Raw genomic sequence first — 22,166 nt, forward strand, 5'->3', positions numbered from 1 at the left:
CCCATCACACTTGCAAATATATACGCACCAATTAGACCCACCTCCTATTTTTTTCGCAAAGTCGTTAACAAATTACTTGATATAGCTAAAGGCCCTATAATATTAAGTGGAAACTTTAATTTTCCTATGGACCCTATGATAGACACCTCCACAGGCCATTCTTACCTTAGAAATTCACAAATTAGGAACAACAACCTATCTCTTCAAGTACTCAACATATTTGACACCTGGAGGACAGTGCATACATCTACTAAAGATTACACCTTCTTCTCGCACCCACAAAAATCTTATGCTAGACTTGACTATATATTCTGCGACCAAGCTTTCTTAACGAATCTGGTAGATTCAAAAATCTCACACACCACATGGTCTGACCACAGCCTAGTCAAATCTGTTTTTAAATGGGAGAATAAACCGAAACCTAGACTAAACTGGAGATTGAATGAATACATCCTTACAGATAATGACACTATAGACCAATTAACCAAGTACACAGACGAATACTTTGTATTTAACATCTCTACAGACACAAACCCCACAAACAATTGGGAATCTTACAAGTGCTACATTAGAGGAATAATTATACAGTTGACAGCAAAACTCAAAAAGCAAAGATCTACCCAATTTGATCTCCTATCTAAGACATTAACAAAGAATGAAAACTTACATAAAAAAGACCCTAAATCTATGCAAAAACTGTCAGCAGTAAAAGAGGCTAGAGACAATCTCAATAAATTTTTAATAGAAAACGCACACATGCGTGCTCTGACAACAAAGGCAAAATTCTTCACAGAATCAAATGAAGCTGGAAAACTACTAGCTAGATCCCTAAAGAAACTGAGGCTATCCTCCCATATACAATCCATCAAACACAGTTCAGGAGTAATACACACCAAAAACGAAGATATAATAAATAGTTTTATCGCATACTACACTTCATTATATAATATTAGGGATACCACTGAACAGTGCAAACAGGATAAATTAAAGACATACCTAGACTCAATAAATGTTACCACCATCTCAGAGGAAGACACAACTAAACTAGATTCTCCCATCTCCCTACAAGAAATCACGAACACTATTAAGTCCTTACCAAATGAAAAATCCCCAGGCCCTGGTGGTCTCCCAGCCAAATTCTATCAATTATTAACAGGAAACCTCAGCCCACACTTACACAAGCTATTTCAGTCCATAGACCAAGGTCATATGTTCCCCCAATCCCTCTTAGAGGCTATGATAACTGTAATCCCGAAACCGGACAAACCCAAAGAATATGTGAGTAACTATAGACCGATCTCATTATTAAATGTTGATATTGAAATATATGCTAAAATATTAGCAGATCGTCTTAGCCATATCTTACCAATAGTTATCCACCCAGACCAAGTTGGTTTTGTCAGAGGCCGCGAGGCGAAAGACAATACCACCAGACTGCTACACACAATTTTTCTCTCTCAAGAGCAATCTAGCCCACTGGTGTTGCTTTCGACCGATGCCGAGAAGGCCTTTGACAGGGTTGACTGGCAATTTATATGGTCGGCCCTGTCAAAATTTGGTCTCTCAGACATATTTCTATCTAGAATACAGGCACTATATAATAAGCCGTGGGCCACAATCAAGGTTAATGATACAATATCACAGCCTTTCCCAATCTCTAACGGAACCAGGCAAGGATATCTCCCCTCTTACTTGCTCTTACAGTAGAAATCTTAGCTATCCAACTCAGAAATAATCCAAATATCTCGGGCATCCAATTTGGCAATATTCAACAAGCGTGTCTACTTTTTGCGGATGATATAATCTTCACGTTACAAACACCACTAACTTCTCTGCCAGCCCTGATACAAGTCTTAGGAACCTATAAACAATTTTCCAACTACTCTATAAATATGGATAAATCAAGTATCATCCCCACTCACTTAAGCCAAACAGGAATGGACTATATCCGACATGAAACTCCCTTTCCCATTACAAATTTTCTCAGGTATCTAGGACTAAACATCCCAAAAGACCCCCAAAACTTATTTCATGATAACTACATAACACTTCAAACAAATCTATTCTCTCGTTTACATACTTGGTACAAGCAAGGTCACCTTTCCTGGATAGGCCGTATAAATACAATAAAAATGATGATAATTCCTAAATACTTATATATATTCCAAGCCCTACCTATAACACTATGCTGGAATCTTTTATATGGGCTTATAAAAAACCAAGAATATCACGAAACACCATGTACTTAAGAAAGGAAGAAGGTGGTCTGAACGTTCCAAATTTAGCACAGTATCATAAAGCGACACACCTAACACGCATAATTTCTTGGAATCATAGCTCCCCTTCTAAAATATGGATCCAAATAGAAGCAAATCTACTCAAACTAGGAGGAATGCGGGACCTATGCTGGCTCCCTAAACACACAGACCCAGTCTGAACACAGCTAATGATTGTATTAAATCCACGCTGGCGATATGGGATTCTCTTATTCAGCACCCGAACACTCTTTCTACCCCGGTCTCTCCTATCTCTCCAATAATGAACAATACACTCTTTTTCCCCCAACACCAATTTAAATACGAATCTGAAGACGCTAACCTTAAAAATATGCCAATATTTTTACTTACAGAATCATCCCAAATAAAAGACAGAATTGCCTTGAGAGACTCAATAGGCCCCCCCTTTCACAACTGGTTCTCTTATTTCCAAATTCGACAAGCAATTATGAACAATCCACATAAGACTGATTGTCTTCGTACACTTAGTCCATTCGAAAGACTGTGCACTACAAAAGACATCCAGAAATCTCTTCTCTCTCTCACACATAAACTTCTAAGAACCTCACAAACACCCAAGCTACCCTCCTACACATCTAAATGGGAGGCTGAGCTTCAAGTCCAGCTCCCACAAGATATTTGGTTTCGATGCTTTCAAAATGTTCACTCCCTCTCAACCTCACTCTTATTGACCAAACTTAATTACAAAATCATTTCACGCTGGTACCTCACGCCCCAAAAATTAAATGAAATCTACCCAGGAGCAAATTCTAGCTGCTGGAGACGTTGTGGTGAAATAGGCACACATTCCCATATATGGTGGTCGTGTAACAAATTATCCTCTTTCTGGACTCAAATTGAACGCTGCATTAATCTTACACTAGGCACACAACTATCTCTCTCGGCTACTATGATTTTACTAAACCAAGTCCCTAAATTGCAATGTGTCTACCGTAGGAAACTCCTTCAACTGATGCTCATATGTGCAAAACGTATTATTCTTCGGTTATGGAAACAAGCTCTCCCCCCTACCTTTGACCAATGGGTGACTGAAGTGACGTATGTATTATCCCTTGAAAAGAGACATTACTGCTACATGGGAAAGAAAGATTTTATACTAGACATCATCTTTTTATGGGAGCAAAGAACATCTTAAACCTGTACTGACAGCACTTTACTAAAATACAAACCCTAGATATTACAGATCTCCAAAAACGTACTTCTATCTCTAAGAAGATTAAATACAAAGGATTAACATTAAACCTCCCTTCCTCCTCTGCTCTCTATCCTCCTCCAAAACCCTACAACCTTTCACACATTTCTTATCCATCTTTCTCCCCTCCATACCCCTCTCCCCCTAAGTTCTTCTACAGAAATGACTAACATAATATAACAATACTATTTGTAAATGGTAAGATTTTATTGAATTTTGTTATTAATACGCTTGTAAATGTTAACTGAAAAATTCTTCAATAAAAATATATTAACAAAAAAAACAAAAAAAAAATGAGTACACATTTATAATGAAAGTAAACTGGAAAGTTGTTAACATTTTGTAATACTGGATGTATATGGTTTTTTATACTCTTTACACATAGTAGCTGAAATCCTGAGCTTATCAAAATCAAAATTCAGCAAACTGTATTGCTGTTTTTTTATTCAATATGAAATAAACAAAATGTTATGTTTAACAGCTCTTATTAATTTTAAATGAAGCCAAAAGTATCCCTCAGTTTTTGTAATACAGCTAGTGCAAAACAATAATCTAACAAGTATCCAAACAACTAAAAGTTGTTATAGTTTTCAACTATCATTTTTAAGTACACTGGTCCATTAGAAAATGAATAATGGCTTCAATAAAAACTTAGTATGGGTTGGTTTAAATTTCACTTGCACTCAATATACGGTAGCCCTAGATAATATGATGATACTTTTAATTAAGAGATTACAATTTATTCAAACTTGACTTCATACAACCTAAATCAATTCTGAGTTGTATTTGATGCACATAGTGAGGTAGATAAAGAGTCCTTCTGCAGCTTAGGTTCTTATTAGATTTACATTGTGCATAGTTATAATTAAGGATGTATCATTATTTTTAGAATCAGAAGTGTACATGTATATTTGGTACAATAATTCAAAAACCAGTAGGATCACTCTTGAACTAAAGAACTTTGAATATAACACAGACTGAAACATAATTATATTTAAGTAGCACATTCAATTTTAGTGTATAGCACTTATTTTAATTAGGGGATTAAATACTTCATTTAATTTCCTAATCTCCATTGGACACTGAAGTAATTTAATTGTACCTCAGTAACAAATCAGTTTAGTTAGGCAATAAAATTTCAAGGACCATATCTCACATCAAAAATATTGTTACGGGTAATATTATCTGCAATATTTGTGTCTGTATTTATATATATATATATATATATATATATATATATATATATATATATATATATATATATATATATATATATATATATATATATACAGGGAGTGCAGAATTATTAGGCAAGTTGTATTTTTGAGGATTAATTTTATTATTGAACAACAAACATGTTCTCAATGAACCCAAAAAACTCATTAATATCAAAGCCGAATAGTTTTGGAAGTAGTTTTTAGTTTGTTTTTAGTTATAGCTATTTTAGGGGGATATCTGTGTGTGCAGGTGACTATTACTGTGCATAATTATTAGGCAACTTAACAAAAAACAAATATATACCCATTTCAATTATTTATTTTTACCAGTGAAACCAATATAACATCTCAACATTCACAAATATACATTTCTGACATTCAAAAACAAAACAAAAACAAATCAGTGACCAATATAGCCACCTTTCTTTGCAAGGACACTCAAAAGCCTGCCATCCATGGATTCTGTCAGTGTTTTGATCTGTTCACCATCAACATTGCGTGCAGCAGCAACCACAGCCTCCCAGACACTGTTCAGAGAGGTGTACTGTTTTCCCTCCTTGTAAATCTCACATTTGATGATGGACCACAGGTTCTCAATGGGGTTCAGATCAGGTGAACAAGGAGGCCATGTCATTAGATTTTCTTCTTTTATACCCTTTCTTGCCAGCCACGCTGTGGAGTACTTGGACGCGTGTGATGGAGCATTGTCCTGCATGAAAATCATGTTTTTCTTGAAGGATGCAGGCTTCTTCCTGTACCACTGCTTGAAGAAGGTGTCTTCCAGAAACTGGCAGTAGGACTGGGAGTTGAGCTTGACTCCATCCTCAACCCGAAAAGGCCCCACAAGCTCATCTTTGATGATACCAGCCCAAACCAGTACTCCACCTCCACCTTGCTGGCGTCTGAGTCGGACTGGAGCTCTCTGCCCTTTACCAATCCAGCCACGGGCCCATCCATCTGGCCCATCAAGACTCACTCTCATTTCATCAGTCCATAAAACCTTAGTAAAATCAGTCTTGAGATATTTCTTGGCCCAGTCTTGACGTTTCAGCTTGTGTGTCTTGTTCAGTGGTGGTCGTCTTTCAGCCTTTCTTACCTTGGCCATGTCTCTGAGTATTGCACACCTTGTGCTTTTGGGCACTCCAGTGATGTTGCAGCTCTGAAATATGGCCAAACTGGTGGCAAGTGGCATCTTGGCAGCTGCACGCTTGATTTTTCTCAGTTCATGGGCAGTTATTTTGTGCCTTGGTTTTTCCACACGCTTCTTGCGACCCTGTTGACTATTTTAAATGAAACGCTTGATTGTTCGATGATCACGCTTCAGAAGCTTTGCAATTTTAAGAGTGCTGCATCCCTCTGCAAGATATCTCACTATTTTTGACTTTTCTGAGCCTGTCATGTCCTTCTTTTGACCCATTTTGCCAAAGGAAAGGAAGTTGCCTAATAATTATGCACACCTGATATAGGGTGTTGATGTCATTAGACCACACCCCTTCTCATTACAGAGATGCACATCACCTAATATGCTTAATTGGTAGTAGGCTTTTGAGCCTATACAGCTTGGAGTAAGACAACATGCATAAAGAGGATGATGTGGTCAAAATACTCATTTGCCTAATAATTCTGCACTCCCTGTATATATACAGCAAATAGAAGACAGCACTCTCTGGTCTTAGTATATCAGAAGATTTATTTCAGTGACGTTTCGGGGAATGCTCCCCTTCATCAGACCAGTGTTACATATAATGTGCAAAACATTTATACCTTTACAATAGACCCTCCCCCTGTGTGCAAATCGCCAAAACTGTTGCCTGGGCAACTAGTCCTTAGCAACAGTGAACAATAAAATAGAAAACATTTACACAAAGTGGTAAACAATGGTACAATCATAATATACCCGTAAGCATGGAACAGACGGCATCTACATCTAAATATAGTGTCACAGCAGAGCATACTTAACGTTGCAATATGTGTGTGTACAGCAATAGGAATATAGTCACAAGTAATCCCCTGTGTAAGAATTTCAAATATAGCATATAACAATGCAGGTCTCACAGGATAATCTTATACAATATAGCAACGATGTTCCAAACACCTACGGGTGTCAATATGAGAGCATGATACATACAGGTTTACACTCATATAGAAACATCGTTAACCGAAGGCAAGTAATGCATTATACCTCATCTAAACATAGCATTCATAAAGGCAAGTATTTACAAACAGCATTAAAATAAAACAGCAGAAACATACAACTGATTACCTCGATGTAACTCTCAAGGAAGACCCAGGAGGAATCGTATAGTGTCCAGAGCCCCCCTCAATTATAACAATGGATGCATGTTGCACAGCAACTGTCACTAAAGTGATACATAGTGATCAACAGGGAGACTCCCCGATAGTGTGTAGGGCAAATGGAGCACGCATGCGTTTCGCGCTGATAGACCCGCCCCCTCATTCACTTGGAGAGAGAGTGTGTGTGCCTGACCATAGGTTAAAGAGGGCAAGCCCCCATGAATGACGGGTATATTTCATATCGGTCGTTTAGGGTAGAGTGTAGAGTACACAGGATACACAAGGATTGGAAGGATGGGCCAGTAGAGGTATCCTTACCTAACATGGTATCAAAAGCATAATAATAATTTTTAAGGCAGAACAGTCAAGGGGATTCACAGATCCCATAGTGAATCAGTGCAGCGAGCATGCGTATCATGAATAAAGGACACACCTCCCAGCTATATCTAGAATGGAACTCAATAGGTTGCACGAGACAAGCCCCCATATAAACATGGATATGTACAGTGTCACTATAGTACGGGGGGTCTAGAAAAGTGGAGAAGGAAGATAGCCATATAATGAGTGCGATAAAGGTTGCAAGGTGGAATGTGACCAATGTTAAAAGCAATGCCACTATGACTATTACATATAAATGTGAAGTAGCGTAGGTATAGGAACATGCCAGGACAATAATGTTGAGCCTTATATCCAATAAAACAAGAAAATCAGGCTGTAATGAATAAGACTGTAGTGGCATAGAAGCTGTTGTGTATATACAGGGACACAAATGCAAGTGTGTAATAGTGTCATAAAACCAAATGTAGGATGTTGGAAAACCATGCGTATATATAGTGGGGTAACTACCGGTAACATAATCGTGGATTACCAATGGGTACTGTATCAAGGTGTATGACAGAGACCGCAGATAATTAACGGGACTAGTGACCCAGCAGCTATCATTAATATAAAGGTCAACATCGGCAATCAACAGTAGTAATCGCAATATAACCTATGCATCAGGGGATGTATAGGCAGTAACAGCATGTCATAAAGATGGATAGTCCATCCACTAATCAGACAGGTATAACTAGTAGATATGCCCACAAGCTGAGTTCAGACAGGCTGGGACATATTCTGTGCCCGCTGAAAGGTAGAACAGATGCATGTGTGTGGGGGGGTACCTAATACCCGTATTACCCGTGCTATATTTGACATTCTTACACAGGTGATTACTTGTGACTATATTCCTATTGCTGTACACACACATATTGCAACATTAGGTATGCTCTGCTGTGACACTATATTTAGATGTAGATGTCGTCTGTTCCATGCTTACGGGTATATTATGATAGTTACATTGAGGTAATCAGTTGTATGATTCAGTGCTCTTTTATTTAACGCTATTTGTAAATACTTGCCTTTATGGATGCTATGTTATATATTTAGATGTAGATGTCGTCTGTTCCATGCTTACGGGTATATTATGATAGTTACATTGAGGTAATCAGTTGTATGATTCAGTGCTCTTTTATTTAACGCTGTTTGTAAATACTTGCCTTTATGGATGCTATGTTTAATGCATTTCTTGCCTTCGCTTAACGATGTTTCTATATGAGTGTAAACCTGTATGTATCATGCTCCCATATTGACACCCGTAGGTGTTTGAAACATCGTTGTTATATTGTATAAGATTGTCCTGTGAGACCTGCATTGTTATATGCTATATTTGACATTCTTACACAGGGGATTACTTGTGACTATATTCCTATTGCTGTACACACACATATTGCAACATTAGGTATGCTCTGCTGTAACACTATATTTAGATGTAGATGCCGTTCCATGCTTACGGGTATATTATGATTGTACCATTGTTTACCACTTTGTGTAAATGTTTTCTATTTTATTGTTCACTGTTGCTAAGGACTAGTTGCCTAGGCAACAGTTTTGGAGGTTTGCACACAGGGGGAGGGTCTATTGTAAAGGTATAAATGTTTTGCACATTATCTGTAACACTGGTCTGATGAAGGGGAGCATTCTCCGAAACATCACTGTCATGAGATGCAGGACATATGCAGGACACAGCAATGATGGTACAACTCTATTTTATTGCAGAGCATAACAATACACATCTAGTCAGGTTGATTGTACTAAACTAACTGCGACACAGGCACTGGACCTAAGCCCCGCCCCCATAGTAGTGACATCACATCCTGCTCTCATCACATCTTCCCCTTTTTCAAAGGCAAAGCATTCATTTGCATATAATAAATAACAAGGTACACCAACAGGGTATACAACAACATTTTTGTTTTTGAACATTATAAAAACAGATAGATTAGAAAACATGAACAAATAAATTACATCCTGACTTGGACATCGGCGTAGACTACCCTAGTCCACAGTGACCATGGGATTATTCTGCCCATACTTCCGGTCACTGTTCTAGCTAAAGTCAGTCCCTGTATTGGGCCGGAAGTTTCACCACTCTTCCGCTTGATGTAACTTTGCATGAACTGTCCTCTGATACAGAAGATGGTGAACAAGAGTCTGCTGGAGGCAAAGATATATCCCCGCTGTGATCTTGCTGAGGGGAAGGAACCTCTCTTAGAACAGGGGATCCCACCGGCGGTGGTACTGAGGTATCCGGTTCCAGACTCTCAGGTACAGGCTGAAGATGTCTTTGGTTACGGCGTGTAACCGTCCCTCCCTCTGTAAGGACTGTGTAAGACCTTGGTTCTGGAGAGCGGCCCACTACCGTAGCAGGCGTCTTCCATTTCTTCTCATCATCCAGTTTAATTCTGACACTTTGGCCCGCTTTCAGTTCCTGTAAAGGCCTGACAGAATGTCTCCTGTCGTAGAAGAAACGATAACCCTTTTTGGCCTCTTCATCCCTCCTAAGGACTTCGTCCCGAGGAACAGGGCCAGGCGGCTTGAAGACACCCACTGAGGGTAAAGTGGTGCGAATCTGGCGTCCTAGCATCAGCTGTGCCGGGCTAAACCCGGTGGCTTGAATGGGCGTCGCCCTGTATGACAAGAGGGCTAGGTACGGCTCAGATTGCTTTAGAATGAATTTTGTTGTTTGAACTGCCCTTTCAGCCATTCCGTTGGCCTGCGGATAATGTGGACTTGACGTGGAATGTACAAAATCGTATTCCCTGCTGAAAGCACTGAACTCTGTAGAAGCAAACTGCATACCATTATCACTCACCAGCTCCATTGGAATGCCCCAGCGGGCGAACAAGCTCTTCAGGCGAATGATAACGGCCTGACTTGTGATATCATTCAGGGGTGCAATTTCCAAATACCTGGAATAGTAGTCAATCACAACAAGAAACTTTTTCCCGTGCAGTTCACACAAATCAGCAGCTATTTTCTGCCACAGCCCCGCAGGCAGCGGAGTAGACATTAAGGGCTCCCTTCTCTGATTAGGCCGGCGTTCCCGGCAAAAGGCACATTTAGACACGTGATGTGCAATGTCAGAGCTGATCCCAGGCCACCACACAGCTGTAGCTGCCCTTTCTCTGCACTTTGTAATGCCTAAGTGGCCATCGTGAATCCTGTTTAACATCTCCTTCCTCATGCTGACAGGAATGCAATGCGGTCTTGGAACAGCACCAACCCCTCCAGCTCCGTGAGCTGCGACCTCTCTGGCTGGTAAGCATTTAAAGACATCCAGGCTGCCCGGCTCTCGGGCCAGCCATCTTTCATGTACCTTATAACTTCTTGCAGATCTGTGTCCAAATATGTCTCTTTCTTTATCTCTTCCAGTTTCCTTGAAGAAATGGACTTAGAGGCCAGAACTGAATCAACATACACTTTCACATCCGATTCCATGGAGGATTCTTCAGCAGCAGCCAGCGGGAGCCTGGATAGTGTATCTGCCACAACCAGTTGTTTCCCCGGCACATGCACTGCCTGAACATTGAACCTGAGCAGTCTCTTTAAAAGTCTCTGGCATCTCAAGGGTGTTTTGTCAATGTCATAAGAATTGATTAGAGGGACTAGCGGTTTGTGGTCAGTTTCCATACTAAATTTCTCCAAACCCACTAGATAACGCTGAAAGCGCTCACAGGCCCAAACTGCAGCCAGGCACTCTTTCTCAATTTGAGCGTATTTTGACTCCGCAGCCGTCAGTGTGCGGGAACAGTAGGCGATGGGCTGTAGTTTGTTGTCATTCAGCTGCAGGAGTGCAGCCCCCAACCCATAACTGCTTGCATCAGCACTAACCACAGTCTTTTTTGAAGGGTCGTAGAACCCCAGCACTGGGGCAGACCCCAGCAGTGACTTGGTATGCAGGAACGCTTTTTCCTGTGAGGGTCCCCAGACCCAAGCAACATCTTTCTTAAGCAACTCTGTGATAGGGTGTAAAACTGTAGATAAATCTGGAAGAAACTTGCCCACGTAATTTACAAGGCCCAATATCTGTCTCAGCTCATGTACATCAGAAGGGCTTTTCATCTGTTCAATAGCCCGAATTTTCTCGGGGTCCGGCTTGATGCCATCCCCGTTGATGATATGCCCAAAGTAGCATAATTCAGTTTTCCTAAAATGACATTTTTCTTTATTCAGCTTCAGCCCAGACTCTTTGATAGCCTGCAGCACACAACTCAAACGCTGATCATGCTCCTCCACTGTAGACCCATACACTAGAATGTCATCCATGACGACCGCTGTGCCCACGTGGCCACTCAGGAGAGAACTCATTTCCCTTTGAAAGATTTCAGGAGCGGAGGATATCCCAAAGGGGAGTCTGCAGAAGCAGAACCGACCTACCAGTGTGATAAAGGTAGTCAGTTTGCAGCACTTTGGATCCAGGGGGATCTGCCAAAAGCCGCTAGAAGCGTCTAATGTGGAAAAGAACTTCGCCCCAGCCAACTTCGGGGCTATATCTTCCAATGTCGGCAGCACAAATCTCTCCCTCTTCACTGCCTCATTCAACCTTTTCAGGTCCACACAGATGCGCACCTTTCCGTTTTTCTTTGCAACCGGAACAATGGGGGCACACCAATCAGTTGCTTCAACAACCTCTTCAATAACCCCCATAGACTTCATGCGCATGAGCTCTTTCTCCACTTGAGGCATGAGCGGGAACGGAATTCTACGAGGAGTAGAAATACTGTATGGGACTGCGTCACTTTAAAGTGCTATACGGACAGGTTTGCAGTTCAATAGGCCCAACTCGCCAAACATATCTTCAGAGATCTCATTCACTCTGGCCACGAGGCCCAAGTCACAGGCTGCTTTTCTGCTCAATAAACTGTTAACACACTGACCTCGGATCACATGCACCCACATGGTGAACTTATTCTGTTTGTACTCACGGCTGGCAAGAAATTTCCCCACACAATCAATGCGGTCACCAGGACTATGGACATTTGTAGTAACCTTCGCCAGCTGGGGCTGTCGAGGCAGTTTCATAAATTCAGCAAAAGACATTACAGTGATATCTGCTCCTGTGTCAATCTTAAAATCAACTTTGGCTCCCATTACAATAAAAGTAACTTTCCAATCTTCCTCTGAGCTTGTCCATTCCACCACAGACCCCACAAAAGACACTTCCTGACCCTCCTGGTCACTGTCCACCTGCATCTCCTTAATGTATTCAGTTTTACACACCACTTCAAAATGGCCTATTCTGTTACATTTTCTGCATCTTTTATCTCTGGCCGGGCATATAGCACTCTGATCATGAGCCCGGTAGCACCGTGTGCATCGGCCATGTTGCGCCCATCCACTTCTAGGCCTTTCCAGTACATTAGATCTACCGCTCACACTGTGCCTTTCACTAGTAATTTTCCTAGACTGTTGCACTTCATCCACAATACTCTCAGACCTCAGATCAGCACTTTGCTTTTTCACCAGTTCACTCTGGCGGGCCATCCTAATAGCCCCGTCTAACGTTAAATCAGGCTCTAACTGCAGCTTCAGGGAGACTTCAGCATCTGCAATTCCAATAACTATTCTGTCTCTGATTTGCTCTTCTTTAGCAACACCAAACTCACAGAATTCAGCTAATTCATACAGGCTGCGCACAAATGACGCCACAGATTCTCCCACACGCTGATTACGTTTGTGAAAACAAGCTCTCTCATGAATCACATTTCTTTTGGGCACAAAGTGGGCACTGAGTTTATCCATAACTATATCAAAGTTAACTTCTTCCCCTTCTTGGAAAGTAAAAGCATTGAACACTGGCTCTACATCTTTCCCCATGGAGTATAAAAGAGAATTAACTTGTACTTCACCACTCTCCTTGTTCAGTTTAGATGCAATCCTGAAGCGCTGAAACCGCTGACGCCATGTGGGCCAAGCTGCAGGCTGAGAAAAGTCAAAAGGCTCAGGTGGGGTAAACTTTGACATTGCAATCGATCAGGAACAGAATCGCAGTCCAGAACTTCTGACACCATGTCATGAGATGCAGGACATATGCAGGACACAGCAATGATTTTATTGCAGAGCATAACAATACACATCTAGTCAGGTTGATTGTACTAAACTAACTGCGACACAGACACCGGACCTAAGCCCCGCCCCCATACTATTGACATCACATCCTGCTCTCATCACAATCACTGAAAATAAATCTTCTGTTATACTAAGACTAAAGAGTGCTGTCTTCTATTTGCTGTATCATTACCCATATTCTAGCCCCTCCTTTGTGGAACTGTTCGTGAGAGTGCACCTGTCTCCTTTCTCTTTCTCTCTCTCTCTCTCTCTCTCTATATATATATATATATATATGTGTGTGTGTGTGTGTGTGTTTGTAAATAATATACACAAGCAGTTTTGTATGAGGAAGAACAAGATTTCTGTTTTAAATGCAAAATGGTCTGAAACTAGAGATGATTCAGACAACCAGAATATAGTAGATAATAATGTGGTAAATTCAGTATTTTGATTTAATGCGTGAAATGTTTCATATTTCTAAAACCCCCCACGAGCCATGAAATGCTAAAACTGTTATTAAGGGAAACTCAGTAAATAATTTCCAGGACAGCAGTAGATTTATAACTTCTAATACCATTTTCACCAGTTATTATTTGATAGCAACTATCAAAAGAGAACTCTGCATGACTTAGGCGACTCAAATTTTTTTATTTTCTCTGTTAGTGGTTGCCATTATCAAAGCACATGAAAATAACCTTGAATACAATTAAAGGCAGCTCTTAAAAAAAAGTGACTACACAACTCATAAATGTTAATAAATCATACATTCAACAGAGAACCTATAACAATGTTGGCGTAGATCTAATCTAGTATAAAAGGTGTATCAACATATGGTAAATAATATTAGTCTTAGGGCATTTTTAAATACTAGGATAAGAGAAACTTGAGTGCACATATATAAATCCACTAAAATCCAGGAAATGTCCCTTTAAAAAAATATTCTATTCCTATTATCCTATTCAAACTGTTCAATAACGCATAGTAAACAATGTAGTATTGCAGCACGTAAGGCCAGCAGCATGCTTGGTTGTATTGGTAGAGCTATTTTACAGCAGAAATATTAAGGTTCTTATGCCACTTTACAGATCAATAGTTAGGTCTCATCTTGAGTATTTTGTGCAGTTCTGGAGACCATATCACCAGAAGAATAAAAAACAAACTGGAATCTGTGCAAAGGAGGGCTACAAAAATGGTACCCGGTTTAAAAAGTAAGACTTACCAGGAGAGGCTCAATGACCCAAGTATGTATAGCTTAGAGGAGAGAAGGGAAAGAGGGGATATGTAACTTTCAAGTATATTAAGGGGCTTAGTAAAGCTGAGGCTGAGAGTATTTTTCATAAAAACAAACATTCAAGAACAAGGGGTCATGATCTCAAGCTGAAGGGTCGTAGATTCAGGGTGTATTTAGCAGAAGCACTTCTTTACAGATAGGATGATTGCCATCCACAAGAGATGGTAATGACAAACACTGTGAATGACTTTAAGAATGTCTGGGATAAGGCTATACTACAAATTAGATAGGTTTATACTTTTAATAAATATTAGGCATACTTGCTGGGTGCCTATGGTTCTTATCTGCCAAAAGAAAGAAAAGCTGCCTCAGTAATCTCTTGGATACAATGGAGGGGCTGGTTGTGACCATTCAGGAGCATACTAGAGACATAATCGCACATTTTCACCTACATATAATGAGCAATTCTTAAGTACTCTGTTGGTCTTGTGAAGTATCTCGCTCTGTGGTCATGTCTTTCTATTTTAAAGCTGAAGAGGTTGTAGGCTTTTTTCTTTTACTTATCTTTAACTGTTTTACATTTAGTTTTTTTGTGGGGTGGGGGGTTGGACTGTAATTACAAGTAATAAGAATCTAAACAACTACCAAATTTTCCCATAAGAAATTTCCAAAACAATTATTTTTGGCAATGGTTTGCTTGTCAACAGATAAAAGGACTTTTGTTCAAATTGTCAGCATAGTTAATAAGGATCAATTAAGCTAATGATCACGGTTAACCAAAAAAAGCAGATGATTCTTATTATTATGTTCCTGGCTAATCTAGTTTTATTGTTGACAGATTAGACTAAGGGACACGAATAATCTAAGAAATAATTAAGGTTAACTATAGATAAATATTAGTCCACCAACTTAAATAAAAAAGAGGCATTTCAAATGAACACAAAACATATATCATATGGACATTAACATTTAGGTGTTTTATGCATCACCAACTTAGAATTTATCGTCCCCTATAGTTTTAGGTGAGTTTATGAATGTCAGTCTATCTAACCAGGTGAAGTCCATTCTAGCAGTTGTAGTTTTTTTTATTTTGTTATTAGCCAGGGGACACAGTTTTTGATGGACGTACCATGGGGGGAGGGTATCATGTACTAGAGTTTTGATAGGGGGTCTGGTAGGGTGTAGTACTAGAGATAAGGGGATTTAGGATGAGGCTTGATAACCAGTGTTCCCTCTAAGGCCAGTTTTGTGAGAAGCCCAGCAGTAAAACCATTAATTAGAGCAATTAGCAGATACTACACAATGCAGACTTCCTTATTAACTGTTTCACTGCTGGGCCGCTCACAAAACTGGGAACACTGGTGATCACTATTAATTGTGCTGGGATGGCAAAGATAGATGATTATGGTTAAAGGGACAGTAAACACCTTGTAATTAGAAGACATTTCTCTTATGTTGCTATAGAATAACATATCGACCAGGTCTAAACGTTCTTCAAAGAAGTTAACATCTATTCTTTGTACTGCAATTATTTTTCAATACAAAACTCTACTCACCATTTGCCTTATTTGGAGGAGCCAATCTGAGATTTAGTATGCAGACAACAAGAATAGCCACGGTTATAAAGTTAGTATAAAGTAATTTGTTTTGAAGCCTTGAGAAGTTAGGAGGGTGCATTAAAATTCTGGGAATTAAAAATTCTTCCATTTTCAGTGCTAAATTACATGAAAAGGGGACAAAATACATAATGAAAGTATATATTTAAAAGCTCAAGGTGTTTACTATCTTTTTCAGGGTGATGATGAAGGTCCAAATATTTGCAGTAAAGTTTGAGAGTGGTGGGTTACAGTTTAGGTTATTTTTTAAGGTTTGGGAAAGCAGTAGTTGCATTAGTGTAAAATACCTTTAACGTGTTGCAAGAATGAATGGGTCTGAAGTAGCTTTGCAGACTGCCACACATAGCAGCAACAGGTAACTGTGGCTGCTATATCATAGCAGATCCTATAAAACTAATAACCATCACTTTCCAATTAACTTCCATTATCAAATTCTGCACAGTCTTTAAGTTTGCACACTTTCTGAAGAACCAGATACTACTGAACATGTGGAAGATTTCACAGTGTATATGTTTGTAAGTCTGTGATTGGCAAATGGCTGATCATATGGGGGGGGGGTAGCAAATTGAAGTGAATTTGAAGATTTGTCAGAAAATATCTACTGTTCATTGAGGCATATTCAAAATCAGTAATAATAGATAGATGGATAGATAGATTAGATAGATAGATAGATAGATAGATAGATAGATAGATAGATAGATAGATAGATAGATAGATAGACAGATAGATTTGTTGTTATTTCCTTTTGTTTGCTTTGTTTTTAACTTGCCCTTTAAATGCATTTTTAGGTTTACAGGAGATTTGCACTTTTATGATAATTAAAATCATATATATCAATGTTTTCTCTTAAAGGGACACTGAACCCAATTTTTTTCTTGCAAGATTTAGATAGAGCATGAAATTTTAAGCAACTTTCTAATTTACTCCTATTATCAAATTTTCTTTATTCTCTTGGTATCTTTATTGCAAATGCAAGAATGTAAGTTTAGATGCCTGCCCATTTTTGGGGAACAACCTGGGTTGTCCTTGCTGATTGGTGGATAAATTCATCCACCAATAAAAAAGTGCTGTTCAGAATGCTGAACTAAGAAAAAAGCTTAGATGCCTTCTTTTTCAATTAAAGATAGTAAAAGAACAAAGAAAAAATTATAATAGGAGTAAATTAGAAAATTGCTTAAAATTGAATGTTCTATCTGAATCACAAAAGAAAAAAACTTGGGTTCAGTGTCCCTTTAATACAGAAATATTACCTTTTTTTGAGAAAATAAAACTGTGATTCTGATTTTGAATATGGTTTCCAGTTGTACTCACTGTAAAATGCAGGAAAGTAATTAACCTGCAATTACACTCATTCCTTTGTTTTTCAAGCAAATCATACAAGCCAGTTTTTGCCTGGGATTTGCCTTTGAATCCTCTAGCAGGGAAAAAGATAAGCAAACACAAATTTCCTTTTTTTTTTTTAGATTTTAATATCTCAGGCTTACAAGCTTTGAATGTTAAAAATAAATAGTAAACAGTGAATTATTTTATTTTAATATATAATATGGCAGAAGTCCAGAACAACAAATAGCACTTTGGTTCATTTCAAATTATGTATAACCTAACTTTGAACAGGAAATCAGACTTTGAAATTCACAGTAACAGGGGATCAGTTTAAATCAGCTAAATTAAATTAAGCACTACAGCTGTAGAATTCATCAGCCCCAAGGATCTTTTTGGAAATGAATAATAGACACGTTTTTTAGTTCTGCACTGTCATCCAAAGAAGCTAGATATATTTTAACAAAGGGTTTCATTGAGCTGACAATATATATCACATAACGCTATTGCAGAAATGTTTTAAAATATGTCCTATCTACTGAGACCGTCTGGTAGAACAAATCAAGCTACTGTAGGTTATTCTGCAAAGGAACAAAGTTTATCTCCTACTGCTCTCTGCTGGTCAGATTTTCAGAAGAGCTATGTGGGTTTTTTTTTTTTTTTTACTGTGAAAGTGTTAATTGTTAATACTTGTTCTTGTTTTATTGAAATGTGCTTATAAATGTATGTGTTTTAGGTGCTTTGGGGGTTATTAGGTAATGTCTGGAGACTTCGGTAAAAGGAGATTTAGCAAAAGATAAAGCACCCCTGTTTTTCAATTTCCTTTCCTTTGTTGCAAAGCAGGTTTTGCAATATATTTGTGGCAGTGTTAACAACTAAGGAATTGAAACAAATACATTTTGCTGCCCCACAAATACAAAAAGCATTAGATTACACTGAGAGCATGAAATGGATATCAGAGAAAGCAGGTTTGGATTATTTATTAATTTCCCCCATCTCTTTGCATGCACTTGACAGATAAGCTTTTAAGAAACCCTAAGAGATTTTCACCAAAACAACATATTTTTCACTCTTTATTGGCGTAAACGTAAATATTTCATATTTAATAGGATAGTTGTTTCTTTGATGGTAAAAATAGGCTAGAAGTAAAATATAGAGACATTTATCAGCTGGAAATATGCCATTAAATTAAATGGACAACTTTAAAGGGACAGTATACACTCATTTTCATATAACTGCATGTAATAGACACTACTATAAAGAATAGAATGCACAGATACTGCTATAAAAATCCTGTATAAAACTGTTTAAAAACGTACTTAAAAGCTCTCAGTTTAGCTCTGTTGAAAAGGTAGTTGGAAAGCCCACTGCAAGTGGGAAATAAGACACTCCCCCCTCCCCCTTCTTTTGCATATGAAAAGACCCTTTACACAAACAGGAGCAAGCTGGAGAAGGTAGCTGATGGTGGTCACATAAAACTTTGGGGCTTGGTTAGGAGTCTGAAAACCAGAGCAATGTTATTTAAAAATAATCAAAACTATACATTTAAAAAAAAAAAAAAACTTTATGGGCTATATAAATAGATAATCTGCAAAACATTTATGCAAAAAAAATGAGTGTATAATGTCCCTTTAAGGTCAAACAGGAAACTTGATGACATTTTCAAGTGCAACATGTAAAACCAACATTTATCTGACTTGGAAAAGTCAGAATTCTTACATCCTACACTGCCAGCAAGAGGGTGTTTTAACAATCCCATCATTTGATTCAATTGCTACATTGAAGCTCTATCAAAAAGATTGGGAACAAAGTGTCACAATATTTTCACCTCTTATATGCTGTTCAGACTGTCTTACTCCGTTATTGGAGATCCTTTTCTCTGTTCAACACTGCACTACAGCCAGGGACCCTCAACCACACTACCTTCAACACTGTACATTATATCAGTGTTTTTCAACCAGTGTGCCGTGGCACACTAGTGTGCTGTGAGAGATCCTCAGGTGTGCCACGGCAGACTGACAACAGTGTGACATATTTTTTAAACTTTGCTTGTTTTTTACTCCCAGTGTAGGGGTAGTTTGTAGGAGGAATGGCATAACAGCACAATATATACAGTATGTGTGTGTTTGTGTGTATGTGTATATATATATATGCTGCATTAGGCTACAATGTGCGATTTTTTAAAAATTTTGGGATGGTGGTGTGCCACCATGTAATGTAAAAAATTGTGCCACGGCAAAAGAAAGGTTAAAAATCACTGCATTATATAATTGAGACTACAACAATACCTATTGTCCATCTGATAGAAGTCTAATTGCTAGAGCCGCAAACAGGAGCTGGATGAAGACAGGTTCATGGAAAAATATATTACTAGACAGTGGCATACAAACAAGTTGTGGTCAGAGTGTTGTAGAAGGTACAGAGGTCACAAAAGAAACCAAGATGCCAAAGCCACTACACAGTAATTGGGAGTTCAGGAAAGAGCTGATTACAAGTTGCAAGAGCCAAAATAATGTAGCATTTAGAAGTGTGAGGAAGTGGATTTTCATAGGTTGAATTAGAATACATGACCAGATACTGATAAGAATTATTTTAAAAAAATATAATAATAAGCTAGGAAACAAAGACACATAGGAGCCGATTAATCCAGTGTGTGGCGGACATGATCCGCTGTAGTGAATCATGTCCGTCAGACATCAATAAATTCCGACAGCATCCGCTGTCTGCATTTATCATTGCACAAGCAGTTCTGGTGAACTGTTTGTGCAATGCCACCCCTGCAGATTAGCTAGCAGGGGGTGTCAATCAACCCAATCGTATGAGATCGGGCGGATTGATGTCTGCTGCCTCAGAGGAGGCGTACAAGTTAAGCAGCAGTGGTCTTAAGCTGTTCAAATCAGCCAATAAGATTTCAGTAGTTCTCATCCTATTGGCTGATTTGAATTTGAAGAATCAAATCAGCCAATAGGAATGCAAGGGACGCCATATTTAATCATGTACCTTGAATTCACTATTCAGTGTACGGCGGAGATCATAAGAAGAGGATCCTCCACATGCCATGGCTCTGTGGTCGCCAGTCTTCAGTTCTGCGGTCCTGGATGAAGATAGAAGAGGTCGCCACTTGGAAGAAGATTTCACCGCCGGACTTCAGGAACCGTGAGTTATATGCCCCCCACTACAATCTCTCCACAAATAAATGTATTTTCACAAATAGTATGTAATAAAATTGAGCAATTACCTATCTACAATGTGAATAATAATCTAACTCACTCTGAAATAAGCGCTCTGAACGACATAAAAACTTGGAATGATGTAATCATTAAGCCCTCTGACAAGGGCGGAAATATTGTTTTATGGTCCAAAACTGACTATGTCGAAGAAGCAATGAGACAATTATCAAATCAAGATTGTTATAGAAAATTATTTTCGAATCCCCAAACAGAGTATATGAATCTGTATAACAAATTGATCGTAAAAACGTGGAAAGATGGAATCATTACAAAAACTGAAAAAGAATTTCTAATACAGAAAAACCCCACTCTTGCAACCATATACTTCCTACCAAAAGTTCACAAAAATCTGACCAAACCTCCCGGTAGACCAATTGTATCCGGTAACAATAATCTAACAGAGTCTGCGAGCAAATATGTAGATCAGAGGTTGAGGGAATACTTAACAACACTACCATCATACGTCCGAGATACGATGGAAGTATTACAAATCTTACAAGATCTCTACCTGGGAAAAGATACCTGGCTCATTACAGCAGATGTGGAATCTTTATACACCAGTATCAGACATGAAGATGGTATACAAGCAGTGAGGTACTTTCTATCCACAAATTCGTTGGATAATGAAGAACATAATGAATTTGTCATTTCCCTGTTGCAATTTGTTCTAACTCATAATATCTTTACCTTCAAAGACAGTTTTTTCCTTCAAACACAAGGCACAGCGATGGGCACCTCGTGTGCCCCCACGTATGCCAATCTATTTTTAGGTTTTTGGGAACAAAAAGTAGTCTTCACAGATATCATGGAAAAATTCACCAACCATGTAGTACTCTGGCTTAGGTACATTGATGATGTGCTCTTCTTGTGGGAAGGCACACGTGAAATGTTAGATGAATTTTTATCAATACTTAATGTTAACAATCTCAACATCAAACTAACCTACCAAGCGGAACTACATGAGATTAACTTTCTGGATCTCACAATAACCAAAAATCTAGATGGGACAGTGCAAACTAAGATCTTTAGGAAGGAAACGTCAACAAATTCATTACTGCATGAATCGAGTGCTCACCCCAATAGCACATTAAGAGCGATACCTTACGGGGAATTCCTTCGACTCAGACGCAATTGTTCAGATACCACAATCTTTGAAAATGAGAGTAAGGACTTAATAACAAGATTAGTCCAGAGGGGATACAGTAAGAGGTCTGTTAAGAAGGCTAAATTTAAAGCCCTAAAAACAGAAAGATCTGAATTACTTCATCCAAAAAAGAAAGATACCTCCAAAGCTATTCCTAGGTTAATTACCACCTATAATCCACAAATGCAGCAT

Source organism: Bombina bombina, chromosome 2 (genome assembly GCF_027579735.1).
Source record: "Bombina bombina isolate aBomBom1 chromosome 2, aBomBom1.pri, whole genome shotgun sequence".
NCBI lineage: Eukaryota > Metazoa > Chordata > Amphibia > Anura > Bombinatoridae > Bombina > Bombina bombina.